Here is a 16,392-nt window from a genome sequence, read left to right as displayed (position 1 = left end):
TGCACCCTTACCTCACATTATACATACAAATTTGCAGAGACTGAAATTACAGGTGCATGAAACATTCCCTCGCTTTTTACTGGCTTAACCATCCTACCCAAACCACCTCAAATATCTCCTTCTCAGTAAAGCCTCCTCTGATTCCTGCCATATTCTGAAGTCTAAATGATACCTCCCTCCTTTAAGGCTTTGTTATATCTTGTACACACGTCACTTATAGCAATTACCTCACAAATTTAAATTTAAAATGCGATTATTTCCTGAAAGTTGGTCCAGAATTTCTGCTACTAAGGCATTTTTTCCACATAAAATAAAAAGTCATTAGGGCCTGTATTATCTTTGTCCCTTTCCCCATCCAGTCACCACAATAGAATTTTTCACTCACCCTGGTGACACTATTCAACCTCTGCACAATCCTGCAATAAATACCCATTTCATCACAGTATCATAATGGCCAGACCATTGATCCTTTCCTTTAGCTTTACACAGAATAATACTATTTCTTCAGCAATCAGTTCTGATTGACATCACAGTTATCACTTCTTTTATTCTCTGGGCTTGATAAAGCACCAGCTGGGTCCAACAAATGTAACAACAGCGGCTTCCAGCCAAGTGTAGGACTAAGATTTTCGTCAAGAACAGATTCCCCATGGAGTATAATGACAAAAGTACACAAATGTGTACTAACATTCTGGCTGTGGCAGAGGGAAAATCTTGTGTTCAAAGAGGTTCAAAGGCTCACAGAGAGAAAAGTGAGTGCTCTGTTTCACTATCTGGTCAAGGGATTGCCCCAAGAGACGAGCATGCTATCCTTGTAGAGGTAGCTGGGCCCTTACCATCAAGGCCTTTGAAACCTGACAGCAGAGAACCTCAGGTCTCTCTCCTGCCTGTTCCTCTGGGACTTCTCAGTCACATACAAGCAGAGAACCAGCCAGTTGTCATTCAGTCTCGAGGACAGTCTTCCACTACTCATCCACACATGCTCACTGGATTTGCTTTACAGTGGAAACATCCATGGTGCTTTACTGAAACAGACAGGAAAAACAACAATGCCTAATCTCATCTGGACTAGGAAATATCCACCTGTCTTTCTCCCTCCCCCAAGTCACCTCAGTGCTACTACCAGGAACATAAAAAATGTAAATACGATCTTTTGACTCATCTGGTTAAAACCTGAGATGAGAGCACTCTTGAAAGCAGCCTGAAATCCAAATTCCTTTGCAAGGCCTCAAGGGCTTTCCCAACCTGGCATCCACCTATCTTCCCAGCAATAGCCTCAGTTTCTCCCCAGAGAATGTAAATTGGCACAGCTGCCATGGAAAACAATATGTAAGTTCCTCAAAACATTAAAAATAGAACTACCATACCATCTAGAAATTCCATTTCTGGATATTTATACAAAGAAAATAAAAATACCACTTCTAGGAGATACATGCACCCCTATGTTTTTGTTGCATTATGCACAATAGCCAAGATATGGAAGCAGCCCAAGTGTCCATCCAGAGACAAGTGGAAAAAGAAGATATGGCGTGTGTGTGTGTGTGTGTGTGTGTGTGTGTGTGTGTGTGTGTGATGGAATATTACTCAGTCATAAATAAGTGAAATCTTGCAATTTGCAACAGCATGAATGTACCCAGAGGGTACTATGCTAAGTGGAGTAAGTCAGACAGAGACAGAGGAAGACAAATATTGTATTATTTCACTTATATGTGGAATCTAAAAGAACAACCATAGGTCTCCCTTTTTCTGTTAGAGCACATTTATCCCTAGCTGCTTTCAGAATTTTCACTTTATCCTTGTATTTTGCCAGTTTCACTATGATATGTCATATGTTTTCACTCTTATGTGGATCCTGAGAAACTTAACAGAAACCCATGGGGGAGGGGAAGGAAAAATAAGAAGAGGTTAGAGTGGGAGAGAGCCAAAGCATAAGAGACTCTTAAAAACTGGGAACAAACTGAGGGTTGATGGGGGTGGGAGGGAGGGGAGGGTGGGTGATGGGTGTTGAGGAGGGCACCTTTAGGGATGAGCACTGGGTGTTGTATGGAAACCAATCTGAAAATAAATTTCATATATTGAAAAATAAAAAAAATAAAAAAATAAAAGAACAACCAAATCAACAGCAACAGACTCATAAACATAGGAAAAAAACTAACGGTTACCAGAGGAAGAAAGGTGTTGGCCAGGGGTACAATTAAATGGTTGAAGGAGATTAAGAGGTACAAACTTTGAGTTATAAAATAAGCAAGCCATGGGGATGTAATATACAGCCTAGGGAATATAGTCAATAATATTGTAATAACTTTGGTGACAGATGGTAACTAGACTTATTGTGGGAATAATTTTGTAACATATAAAAGTATTCAATCACTACGATGCATGCCTGAAACTAATATTATATATTCATTGTATTTCAATCACAAAAAAAAAAAGTTTCTCCCCATGCACTGTATGTTCTGACCTCCTCATACTGCTCACAGTTTCCTTTAGATATTGCACATTTTCATTATGTCATCTTTCCTTTCACTATTTATTTTACCTAAAAGCTATCCTCACTTCATACACCTGACAAACCCCCAACGATTTTTTGAGAAACAGCTCAGATGTTATTCACTCCTCTGATGCTTTTCTCCAACTATCTAAGGTCAAATGAACCAGCCCTTTCTCTGTGCCCCTGTATGTTGCCCTTATTCTGATTTTCCCAAGTCAACAGATGGCAGAGCCAAGACCCAAATCAGGTCTTCTGACTCCAAAAATTGGGGCACCTGGGTGGGTCAGTCAGTTAAGCATGCAACTTCAGCTCAGGTCATGATCTCATGGCTCATGAGTTCAAGCCCTGCATCTGGCTCTGTGCTGACAGCTCAGAGCCTACAGCCTAGAGCCTGTTTTGGATTCTGTGTCTACTTCTCTCACTGCTCCTCCCCTGCTCATGCTTGTCTCTGTCTCTCGCCCTTAAAAATAAATGGATATCGAAGAAAATTCAAATCTTAAAGTATTTTTGCTATGCTGTACTACCAGTGGAATCACGTTTTAATTCAGAATGTTTAGTGGCTTGTCACTGGTAGGTATTCAGTAAGCGTGTATTCAGAGAATGAATGACAACCTATAGGTACCTTCTACTGTCCTCCTCACACTTCATTCTCCAAAGTAGAGTTTACCAAGGAAGCTTGGCTTCTTAGAGGCATCCAATTCATGGGGTACTACATATCATGTAATCATGCCCCAGTTTAGGAATACCACAACTATGTACCATGTAATTATGCTGGTCCTCCAATGAAGGTCACGATGCCTGTTTGGCCAGGGACAAGGGAAAGAAGAAAAAGAGAGTAGTGTGTAATGTCCAGAGAGAAGCCTGGCCCGAAGAAACATTTCCCTTTCAACTCCCTCTGAGCATTTGAGCCCTGCAGGGGCCAGTGGCCAAGTCTGAGCTGAAAGCATCACGTGTTTGGGAAACAGAAGCCAGGGTGTCATGGCAATACAAATACAGGGACAGATAGGACAAGCTGGCCCTAAGGAAAGATGCCGAGAGCAAGATTTGGGCTGTGAATCTACTCTGTAAAAGAAAAAAAAGTAGAAGACAAAAAGGAAAAATAAACTTAATTTTGACTTTTTACCAAAAAAACTATTCAAGAGACAGCAAATACAATCCTCCCAACTCACTGGATGCTGAGCAGAACATTGAGACACCCACCCTTCAAGGAAGAATGAATAAGTAATTCAAAATGGGGTTTCCTGCCCTCAGCTTAGGGCCTGAAATCGTCCATTCTGCCAGCAGTATTCTGTCTGCCAACCTACCTGCAAAGAAAGGTGCCATTTAAAACCTCACATCCACCTAAGATGGCTGTTGTACAAAACCCACACTCACAGGCTCCCCTCAAATCCTGGTCTGGGAGAAGGAAAAAGCAAAGGAAATACTCTGGCAGGTCTTCTGGACTTTAGGAATTCCACAAGCAAAGACATTGCCAAGATCTACTTGACAGGGTATACAGAGTTAATAAAGTGAGTGCTCTCAGAAATTTCCAATTATTTTTTAAAAAACCTTATGGTTTCCAAAAGTCAGTATATTTTGAATGTAGGGATAATCATGATCTCCTGGAGGTGTGATTATCAGTCTTGGGCTGTTCTCACACCTTTGCATTTGGAATGGTCACTCCTAAGGACTATGAGGTAGCAGGCTTGTTTGTTTAAGGCCATATTGTGGTGCCATGATGGAAGATGTCAGCCAACAAGAACACAGAATGATGCAGTCCAAGGAGAAAGGTCAGAACCAGCTGTCATAGAACCTATTGTCGCTTTGATTATAAACTGTCTAGGACAGTACTAAATGTCTTTAGGTCCCACACAATATCAAGTACACTGTAAATACATATTCCAAATTTGCTGTTGAGTTCATTTCCTTTTTTTTTTTTTAAACAACAAAAAGGACTGCTGGTGCTTACTTTGTTCCTTTTCACAAAAAGCCACTCTACAAATCAAAGATGCACTAACATCTACTTCTTCTTCACATAACAAGAAAAAATGGCATACAGAGAAGGAGAGGTCAATGGATCCTCAAGCGTTAAAGGAAAATTTTATCCCCTGCTCTAATATCATCATATCCCCAGTGAGGACTTCAAATGTGTTTTCTCCTGACTTTCTTGGATTGCCATGAATTAATACAGCATGGGAAGGAATAACATTCTTTTAGCAAGTAGTTATTAAGCACTCTTACTGTGAGCTAATCATGGTACTTCATGTCAGGAATGCAAAGGTGAATAGAAGATGCCCCCTACTCTCAAGGGTGTCATTAGGTGAGTATCATCCAGATGACTACTACTGCCCTCATTCTGGCCCCCGGCCCAGGATCCTTGCCTTCCACTCATTTCTCTCTGATCTTACATGACTAGATCTGTCCCCTCCAAGTTAATGTTTCTTGGATCTATAAATCTAACCCTGATGTCTAATCTCTCTCAGCTTGTATAAAACCCAACCAGTGCACATGGTTGTCCTATCATTGATTCAAGCATGAACTGGTCCAGACACCCTTTTTTCCCCAAGATGCCCGCCTATCAGAATTGGCTCATCTTCCTAACTGCCCCATTCCCTTCAATACTAGCCCCATTCTTTGTCTTCCAGACCTTCTTCCTACTTCTTCTTTAGCCATTTATTTCTATCCTAGTACTAGGTCACAGCCCTTGTCCTTTAGAATGGCTTTCGGTCTTTTCCAGCTTTCATCACATAGGTTTATGCCTCACTAGCTAACAAAGTGCCTGACCTCTCAGCTCCTTCAAACATCTTATATAACCTTGCAAATTTTTTTAATGCATTCGTCATGTTCCTATTCATAAAATTCAGTGGCTCTCTTTGGTCTGTCTTGTCAAACATACACTCTTTTAGGGGCACATGGGTGGCTCAGTTGGCTAAGCGTCCAACTATGGCTCAGGTCATGATCTCGCAGTTTGTGAGTTCAAGCCCCACATAGGGTTCTGTGCTGACAGCTCAGAGCCTGGAGTCTGCTTGAGATTCTCTCTCTCTCTCTCTCTCTCTCTCTCTCTCTCTCTCTCTCTCTTTCCTCTCCTACACTCGTACTCTCTCCCTCAAAAATAAACATCAAAAAAATTTAAACGTACATTCTTTTATAATTCTCTATAGTCTGATCTTTCTTTAGTTAAATGATGTTATTTCCACTGACCCTCCTTACCCCTGACCTCTATTCTCATCAGGCTGGTTTCCATCTTGATGTCATTATTGAACCTGTTCTCCATCTCACCACACCACCACCATCATCCATGCCATGATTCACTTAATTAAGTATTCAACAAGTACCTACTGTGTAATACACACTAATCTGAACTGTAGAAACAGAACTTAACAGTCACATGTCTTACATTCATGGGCCTTAACATCTACTATTGCAAACATTAGCCAACGTCCTGAGAAAATGCTTGGTATTTTTCTCATACCTTATTCTGTTAAAAAACAAAAAAAACAAAAAAACAACTTTGTAGAGAAAATAACTTTTAAGGATTAAAAAAAATAATGAAAGTATTAAACTTTAATGTATATGTTGTATGTAATCTGATTGGGAATGGATTTCCAAAAATTGGTAATCTAAAAGAAATGATAGAATATAAAAGTTGTTTATAGTCTCATCAAACCCCCATGAAGTCTGAGAAAACAAATAGGTTTTAAAGATTTTTCCATTACAGAGTTCTCATTCTTTAAGTATCTACAGGATTAGTATTAGGAGTTCAGTACTTAATGCTTTTCTGTTTTGTGTGTGATAGTTTTTGCCCTCTGGACACTAATAGTCTTAACAGGAACACACAGCTTTTACTTGTGTTTCTTTTGTAGCCCTCATAATAAGCAGGGAGTAAGCTCCACAAGCATACCAGAGGGTATGAAGCAACATCTAGACTCAAAGGTTTGTATTTGAAAACTGATCTATAGAATTAAAAACCTCATCCTCAATAAGCTGAAAATTCCTAACAGCAAGTTTTAATCTCAACAGCCACCAACATTTTCAACTAGAAGAAAATCAGACTCTTAAGACTGGCCTCCTTTTCAAGCCTTTCCTGCCCAGAGTCATAACAACAGGAAAAAAGAGAAGAGCAGAAAAGCAATAGGTCATGAATATGTGAGCTAGATTACATAGTGTCCTTTCGTTCTAGATCTAACCAAAATTTTTATCATTTGGACCTCCAATGAACTTGTCACCAGACATCATGTGGGCTTTTGGAGCCAAGATCTCCAGAAGTTTTTATCATGACTCTTAGTTTCTAACCACTATTTTTAGTGAAATAACATTGCCTTTGCTTCTGTGACATTTCCCAGAACAGCAGTAAATCTGAGATCAGACAGAAGGGAATTTTATTTTGATTTAAACTTTTGCTCAACGAAAGCCAACAGATGGCCCTATTATGTGCATGCAAGTCCCAAGAAAAAAGCTGGGTGATTCAGAAGGAGTCAGATCACACGGTGTTCTTCCCTGGTAGAGCAGCTCCCAGGACTGAAAAATGGAAACCAAAAAAGACCAACAGGCTTGATTCTTAATCTCTAACTTGGTCTCAAGAAATGGAAAGCTACTGATTCTCTCTAAATAAAACAGAACATTACAAAAATCCAGATTCACCTTGACTATAACCTCTGTTTCTCTGATCTTTTCTTATACCTACCAAATATATTCTGGAAAGGCTGTTTAACTCCCAAGCTAAAGTTAGAAGGGAGTGAAAACCTGGGCAACTATGACCATATAAAATCTTGATGCTATTCAAAATTTCCTCACATTTTTTCATCATTTGCTACCATTTACTCGTCTCTGTACCTCTAGTTACACAATCCCGAGGAGTGTGTAACTACAGTGCAAGTACAAGTATAAGCCATAGTGCAAACTCAATGACCCTCAATGATCCCAAATAAAGTCATGAGACTTTGCAAGAAATATTATCTACAACCCCAAAATGCACTTCCAGTGTCATGATAAATAGTCAAGTTACTGCACTCTTCCCTTCCCCACCCACATCTGGGGCATTATTTTCAAATACATGCATGGGTTTCCTCTATTGGTAGATCTCTCTGATAACCCGGTACAGAACTCTGAGCTGAGCCTATGATGGATCTCTTAGAAATAGGAATTGGGAAACTGAAACATGGAATCCGTGGGATGCGGGGAAAGAGCTGAGGGTGAGCTGACATGGGGCCAAGGGGCCATTAGAGATCATAGACGAGTTGAAGCCGTGGGAAACCTGATGTCCAGAGAAAAGCAAGAACATCACAAACGAAAGACCCCAGAGCCTCCACTCCAGGAAGCTGGTTGTTCTTTGCTGCTTACTCTTGGGTTTGCAAAAGAGTGTTCTGTGTCCCTACAATCTGTCCTATAAATCTTTTCCACGGAATAAAGTGAGTGTATCAGTTTCTTAAAACCAAATAGCTCAAACCCAAAATCATTGGTACTGCTGTCGAGGAGACTTGTACACTCTTTGTAGTAGTGGAGATAGTTTCCCAACTCTGTTTGGGATACTAAACAGGTTGAGTATGACAAAAACTGTTTTAAAAATCACTTGGCATGTTAAAAATAGATTACTAGCTGCCTTCCTTGAGGATTCTGACTCCCAAGTTCTGACTCAGGCCCAAGAATATGTAGGTGGTTCTCATGATCAAGCAAGTCTGGGTCACACTGGATAAGGTGAATTCTGAGATCCTTTTCATCACAAGGTCAAAAAATATGAACTAACCACTCCTACACAGACAGCAGTAGTTTAAGTGAACAGATGTGGAATCAAAGACAGATTTCTTATCCTTAAGAAAAAAAGTCCTTTTCTGGAAGACAGCAGACTAGACCAATCAACAGAGGAAGCTTTAGAGACCAAGGAAGAAAGCCAAAATATGTGTGTATGTGCATTTGCGTGTGTGTGCGCTTTGATCTAATTTTAGAGATTAGAACAAATTCTCTCAAAAAACATTTGAACTATGTCTGCATCCTATAATTAAATCCATATAACTTGGTAAATATATGGGTCGTACCCCCTCAACACACAGAGCTGAATATTGCATAGTTACATGTTGCAGGGAGGAACAAAATTTATTTGAATTAGACCAAGAGGAAAACAATGCAAACATGGTCAAGAGAAGGATTTGAAGTCAAGATTGTAAAACAGACCTTAATTAATTAATTTCAATTCTACAAAGGTTCTGTGAAAAGCATTAAATCCAAATTCCAGACTCAGTGTGATCCAAATCCGTAAGATTTGGATCCATGGGGTTGCCCTGTGGGGTTTTGGGGGAGCAGACATAAACTTCATGTTGATTTGGGTCTTTGCTATACCCAGTTTCTAATTCTTTTTTTTTCTTTGTTTTTAATGTTTATTACTGAGAAAGAGAGAGAGACAGAGACAAAGCACAAGCTAGGGAGAGGCAGAGAGAGACAGAAGCAGAATCCAAAGCAGGCTCCAGTCTGTGAACTGTCAGCACAGGGCCTGACGTGGGGCTCAAACTCACGAGCTAGGAGATCATGACCTGAGCCGAAGTCGGACGTTTAACCAACTGAGCCACTCAGGCACCTCTCAGTTTTTAGCTCTTCCAAGCAGGAGGTTAGATTACTTTCAGAAGAGAGAGAGCTCTCTAAGAACGAGTCCTGGGATTGTTTGTTACAAACAAACATGACTACAAACATGTTATAATCCCATGACTCTTTCTTAGAGGGCTCTCTCTCTTCTGAAAGTAATCTAACCTCCTGCTTACAAGATAGGCCCGCAACCCCCAAAGGCCCTGAGACAGACAATGTTCACAACACAGTTAGGAGCTTAATATTTGAATCAGATGGCTATCAGCTGTGTGACCTTAGTGAGCAAGGTCTGTTTTATCTGTCATTTTTCTAATTTATAAAACGGGACTAAAATCAGATACCTTTTCAAACAGGCTGAAAGAACTCAATCAGATAATACATGGACAGCACTTACACAGTATCTGACGCAATAATCAAATCTCGATAAATGTAGCAGTCTGCATATTGAGGAGATTGTGCCAGAAAGGCCCATGGCGATCAATCAACCCAACCCTCTCTCTGGGCCAATGAAGAAACTCAAGTGGCTGTAGTGACAATAATTTGCCAACTACAGATTGACTAAATTTGGGCAAGACAAGACAATCCAGTTAGTGCTCTAAGAAAACCATTCAACTGTATTTGTTTGATAGCACTGTAAGTCCAACAGGAATTGAATCAAAATTACAGCCTTTAAGATATTCTCTTGAATGGATGGCAGCTGGTCAGATTCTTGCAGAATATTTTTTAAGGATATCCTCGGTTTTACGTATTAGGGACAGCAAATTGCAGGTAGGTGCCCTTTTTCATTTTGTAAATGAAATATGCTCTAAAAAAAAAAAAAGTAAAAATATTGCTTAACACCCAATGACAAGGTAGAGAGTGACTGGTTGTGGGAGTGTCAGCTACTTGACTAGAAGGAGTCCAAGAACAGCTCATTGGAAAAGCATCGCGGGGCTGAGTTCTGCATGGTATGAAGACGGAAACTGTACAAACACACAGGTAGATGGAACAGCAAGTGCAAGGTCAGAACAGGTCAGAACAAGTTCTGAGGTCAGGAAGGCACGCAGTATTTCAAGAACTATGAAGTATTCCAATATGGTCAAAACCAGCTGGAAACGGAGCAAGGGGGTGGTCCAGTATTGCACTATGGAAAGGGCTTCACACAGTGTCCACACGAGTGTTTCCCAGATAACGGAGATCATACGTATCCTTTTGAAAGAGCCCATGTTTGTAAGTCATCAGATATAGCTCCCGGCAGACAGTGGGCCCTCAACAAAGGGTGGTGGTTATTGTATAATAAAAGCAATCAGTGTGAAATTCTTAACATAGTGCTTGGCACAAAGTAATCATTCTAAAGCACCTTTTTAACAAAATATCATTAGAGATGATATGTTTAGTAGATACCTGTGCATTTGTTAAATGAATGAGCAAACATGCAACATGGAAACCAGTAGGCTGAGCAGAAGAAAACCTAAGTACTGTTTTTGCCTATTCCTAATACTCAACTACTGGCAGAGTAACCATCTATAGAGGCAACGGGATTTTTTTTTTTTTCTAAGAAATAAGTTACTTTGTCTCGAGGGACTGTATTAGGGCGAACATATGGACAGGAAGCTGTGTGATAAAACTTTGTGCTCTTTGCTCTATAATGCTCGATGGCTACACCCAACATGTCTTTTTTGATAGCATAAAGTCATCCACAATTTATACTTTAATTTGGAGACATAGCTCACAAAGCCCTGCAATGAAGTGCATTCTTCGAGACAAACCTCAGACAAGCCTAAAGACAAACCAATGCTGGTTAAACACCCATGTGTCACCATGGTACTACCCATGATTTCTGTCTTCTCACTTACTGCCCACAACTTTCAAAGGCAGGTATTGTCATCATCACCTGTTACACATGAGGAAGCCACCACCCAAAGACATGAAATAATTCTCCTGGAATCACACAATCAGTAGGTGAAAGGCAGGAATTTGAGGCTAGGCCTCTTGTCTGCTCCGTGTCAGTGCCCCCCAAAGCCAAGTGTGGCTGCAGCACCACCCAAGAGGATCCTAACACACCAGCCTCACGCTTGCACGCTAGCAAAATTCTCACCCAGGAGCCAGGCTGGCAGAGACCACAAGGTGGGAGGGAAAAGCCTGCCCACCCCCCTGGTGGCATCAAAAGACAAACCCAGCACATTTTCAAATTACAGGTTACAAGGTAAAAAGTATTTTCATCACTTTAGCCCTGCAGTATTTCAAGGCTCCCCCTTCCCCTCCAGAAAAACATACATACTTCTCAAAGTCTCCCTAGGGAGAAAATGGACCTCTCACTCTTGTTTCTCCCAAAAGAAACTCAATTTCTTTCTGGAAAGAAAAAATCAATCTCTTTCATCAAAAGATTGGATTTAATCAATATCCTTTGCTTTTTCCGGGTATCTTTTTAGTTGGGCTCCCTCCCAAGCAAAAGCAGGCAACAGGGCTTCCCCCGAAGCACCATCAGTGGACCCCAAAGGCTAGCCCTCCTCCAAATGGGGTCTATGCAGCCCCATCCCACAGGCCCTGCTCTGAAACAGATGAGCCAAGAATCTCCTACCAGATGGAAAAGACAAACCAAGAGCTCTTACAATCTCACAGGGGGCTGGATTTTAAAAGAACAGGAGAGATGCACCTGGGTGATTCAGTCGGTTAAGAGTCTGACTTCCACTCAGGTCATGATCTAGCAGTTCGTGAGTTCAAGCCCCGTGTCGGGCTCTGTGCTGACAGCCCAGAGCCTGGAGCTTGCTTGCTTCACATTCTGTGTCTCCGTCTCTCTGTGACCCTCCCCCACTTGTACTCTCTTTCTCTCAAGAATAAACATTAAAAAAAATTTTTTAAATAAAAAAAAAACAGGGGAGGGGGCACCTGAGTGGTTCAGTCGGTTAAGCGTCTGGCTTCAGTCCAGGCCATGATCTCACAGTTGGTGGTTTCGAGCCCCACATCGGGCTCTGTGCTGACAGCGTGGAGCCTGGAACCTGCTTCGGATTCTGTGTCTCCCTCTCTCTCTCTGCCCCTTCCCTGCTCACACTCTGTCTCTCTGTCTCCCAAAAATGAATAAACATTAAAAAAAATTTAATAAAAAATATAAAATAATAATAATAATAATAAAGGGCAAGAGATACAAGGACTCCAAAATCCTGGCGTGGGGCTCTTACATAAGAGTCCCTCTCAGAAGCTCAAAACTCCATTTAGCTAGATGCAGTGATCGCCTGAGGAGACCCAGAAGGGCTTAGACCCATTATGAGTGGTATAAAGCAAAGGAAGACATGATAAGCCAGTCAAGGCCGGGTCTATCAGCCTAGTAGGTTTTCTTTTCACTCAGGCTCATGAACAGAGTTGTAAATGCCATTGCAACTTTTCTCCTCCAAGGTTTTTCAAGAGTCCTTGGTGTTACAGGAGTACAAATATGCCAATTTTATAAAGACATTGAGACAAAGTGACAGGCTCACTTGAGAATTTTCTCAGGAAATTAGGAAAAGAACTTATGTTGAACCACGCCATTTGCTCTGGAGTCAGGAACTCATATTGGAATCTGAGGACTACTACTTAGACCTTAGTTTACTCTTCTGTAAAATAGTATGATTGAGAATATCGGTCTCATATAGACATTGTTAGGATTAAATGAGATGATGTGGTAAAAGGGTATGGCCGTCAGGGTCCCGTCAGGGGACAGAAACCAGACAATATGGTTCTAAGAATAAAGGAGGTTGTTTTGTTTTGTTAAAGTTTATTTATAAATAAATTTATAAATAAATAAATGAGCAGGGAAGGGGCAGAGATAGAGGGAAAGAGAGAATCCCAAGCCACAAGCACAGAGTCCAACACTAGGTTCAAATGTGGGACCCAAGGAATTTAACAAAAAACCCCTACCCCTGGACAAGCAGAGCAAGACTAACTCCATTTGTGCTAAACCCATCTCATGTATAACCCCCACCCTAGTCAAGTCATTGAGCACACTCTTACTGGAAACCAGCTCAAATAGGAATGCAGAAGCCCTAACCGCCAAAGAATGTAAGCCCCGCCTTTTGCCCCCCAAACTTGCGCACCAGTTCTGACCAGAGTGATAGGCTAGTTCAAATAGTTACTATAGGGTAAATTGTAATTCAGTTGGCCACCTGCGTGTGGACTGGCATGACTATGCAACTTTCTGTGTGTGTTACAATCTCATTGGCCACTGGCCCCTATAAAACTGCTACGCCTCTTAATCTAGGGGTGCAAGTCCCTGCTCCACTGTGTTGGGTATACTTGGGCCCAAGCTCAAGCTTGCAAATAAACCCTCGTGCGTTTGCATCGGTATCAGCTCCTTGGTGGTGTCTCGGATTCGAAATCGGGGGCATTACACAAACTCACAAACCCTGAGATCATGACCCAAACCAAATATCAAGAGTCAGACACTTAACCAACTGAGTGACCCACGCGCCCGTAGGAAGTTTTAATACAAAGAATTAACTATAGTTAACATAGGGGTCCCCAGGGTGGCTCAGGCGGTTAAGCATGGACTTTGGCTCAGGTCATGATCTCATGGTTCCTGCATTAAAGCCCCACGTGGGGCTCTGTGCTGACAGCTCCAAGCCTGCTTCAGATTCTCTGTCTCCCTCTCTCTCTGGCTCTCGCTCTCTCTCTGCCCCTCCCCGACTCGTGCTGTCACTCTTTCAAAAATAAACAAACTTAAAAAAAATTAACTATTTACAGGAGATTGATTACTAAAAGAGAACTCTCAAGAACACCCTAGGTCTGAATGAAAGAACCTACAGGGCTTGAGACCCAATTCCAATGTGGAGTAGAGAGGCATTCCTCTACACAAAAAGCAATTATTTTTTCATTTTTAATTTTTATTTCAGAGAGAGACAGCACAGGGGGGCGGGGGGCAGAGGAAGAGAAAATCCCGAGCAAGCTCCAAGCACAGCACAGAGCCAGAAACTGGGCTCGATTCCACAATCCTAAGATCATGACCTGAGCCAAAATCAGGAGTTGCAGTCAACCGACCGCACCACCCAGGCACCCTGAAAAGCAACTATTCTTAATTAATCCTACAATTCAAGTCAAATCCGACATTATCTACCTGGTGATAGCCTAAGAATCCACAGCTTGAGGGCTCAGTCCCACAAGACTACCCCTCCCCGACTTCACACACCAGTCACAAGCCCAGGTTGAGCTTCAGACCCACTGGCTATAAATCAGAGGTTCTCACAACCCCCTCCTTGGGTTTGATTCATTTGCAACTCCTAGAACTCAAAGCAACAATTTACTTACTAGATCTCCAGTTCATTATAAAGGGACAGAACTCGGGAGCAGCCAGATCGAAGAGGTGCCTCGGGCAGGGTATGAGGAAAAGGGATGGAGTTGCCGCGAGCACTGCAGGCACACCACTCTCCCCCTCTACATGTGCACCGAGGGGGAGGTTCTGTGAACCCCGTCCTTTCGGGGTCTTACGGAGGCCTCGTTCAGTAGGCACGATTGATTAAATCAGTGGCCCTTGGCTGTGGCTTCGACTTCCGGTCCCTCCCCCCACCCCAGAAACAGAGTGGGACTGAAAGCGCCACACCTGTATTCAATGTTGCACTTCCCCCGTCCCCCTCCCCCGCAGCCATCCCCCTTATGTGCTTACCAAAAGTCGCCTCATTAACATAAACCCAGCTGTGGTGGAAAGGGGCTTTTTTTTTGAATACTAAATTTATTGTCAAATTGGTTTCCATACAACAGCCAGTGCTCATCCCAACAGGTGCCCTCCTCAATGGAAAGGGGCTTGTTATGAATCATAAGGCTCCCGTTTCACTTTTGTGGTTCTAAATGAAGCATTTTCAGGAACTGAGGACAAGAGACCAAATATTATAACAGAAGATGCTTCACTGCTCTTGTCACTCAGGAAATTCCAAGAGTTTTGGGAGCTGTGAACCAGGAACCATGGGCGATGACAAAATACAAACGAGAAACAGGTTTTGATCATCTGAATCACCAAATATATATTTCTGATAAACCACAGTACAGCAGAACGCGAGGAAAGAACAATCTTGGAAGAGACAACACTTTCCCCAGGCTGGGATTCCGGCCACACTGGGGAGGACGTGACTGCAGCCCATGGAGGGCGGAGAGGCTGTTAGCCAGAACTGGTCAGCAGGCGGCAAGGCAGCCAACCACAAGAAGAAAACCTCCCTCCCCACAAAACGCTACCAGTCGGGGAACCGCAAACTGGAAGGTGAGCACCAGGGTGGTGTCCAGGTGCTACTGGCCACTGCATACACTGGGAGCAAGCCAAAAATAGCACCCCAGAGCCAGGGGGAAAGCCTTCCCAGGTTCCTCCAGGGCTCTCTGACAGGTGGAAGTGAAAGAAGGTTCCAATATCACAAGCAGTCCCGTGAAGAATGGATTTGGAGGGGCGCCTGGGTGGTGCAGTTGGTTAAGCGTCCGACTTCAGCCAGGTCACGATCTCGCGGTCCGTGAGTTCGAGCCCCGCGTCAGGCTCTGGGCTGATGGCTCGGAGCCTGGAGCCTGTTTCCAAGTCTGTGTCTCCCTCTCTCTCTGCCCTTCCCCCGTTCATGCTCTGTCTCTCTCTGTCCCAAAAATAAATAAAAACATTGAAGAAAAAAAAATTTTTTTAATAAAAAAAAGAATGGATTTGGAATTGAAGGGCAATAAATTGATAACTGACCTAGGGGCTTCGTTTGCATCCCCCATCATTATGTCACTTTCCTGTAGAGTCATTTGCCAGAGTGAGTGGGAAGTGCAGGTGGGGCACTGAGTGCAACAGTCCGTGCCTCCCCTAAACTCGTGATGAATTGGGTTCACGTGCTAACCTTGGAGCCAGGTGCAGATGGTTTGCAAAATGGCACCAGGGGCTAATGGGAGGCTGGAACTTTGTGCTCTAGGTGCCAGGATCTGTGGGGCTCCTGGCTGAGCTCACACACATTCTGGGGGAAAGAGCCACAGCAGCATGAATCACCAGACGCAGAGCTATATAAAGCAACGCCGCTTTTAATCACAGACCCCGAAAAGCGTTGGCGGAAAAGTCTCAGCTAAAATGAAATCCACTCTGACTCCCACCTTCCCATCATTAGCCCCTGGAGATAGTGCAGGAAGATGAGGAAAGGCAGCTTGGCACCGTCATTCCCGAGCACAGAGTAACAGGACATTGACTCGCTTTGCAGCTAGACAGAAAGGAAAATGTTCACGATTGTGTGAGGATCATATTACGTTTGATAACATCTTAGGACAGCTGCAAAGATTTCTTTTTAAAGTAAGATGAATTCTTATCTTATATCTTAGTCATTCTACAGTCTCAGAGTACCAAAGCCAGCATGCATCTGTTATCTATGGCTGTGTCACAAACTACCCCAAAATGCTTAAAA

At 42.6% G+C, this 16,392-nt stretch overlaps 1 long non-coding RNA gene across 2 annotated transcripts in view; it reads right to left on the bottom strand.

Moving 5' to 3' along the window:
* The window catches only part of LOC123385983, a 159,280-nt gene extending 144,732 nt beyond the window's left edge, over window positions 1-14,548 (bottom strand). For both annotated transcript variants that reach the window (XR_006599326.1, XR_006599325.1), the window contains exon 1: window positions 14,300-14,548. This is a non-coding gene — a long non-coding RNA (uncharacterized LOC123385983). The remainder of the gene's footprint in view (window positions 1-14,299) is intronic.
* Window positions 14,549-16,392: the final 1,844 nt, after the last annotated feature.

The sequence above is a fragment of the Felis catus genome, chromosome B3, assembly GCF_018350175.1.
Source record: "Felis catus isolate Fca126 chromosome B3, F.catus_Fca126_mat1.0, whole genome shotgun sequence".
Lineage (NCBI taxonomy): Eukaryota > Metazoa > Chordata > Mammalia > Carnivora > Felidae > Felis > Felis catus.
Note: the sequence above shows the minus strand (reverse complement) of the source record. Positions and strands in the feature narration are given on the sequence as shown.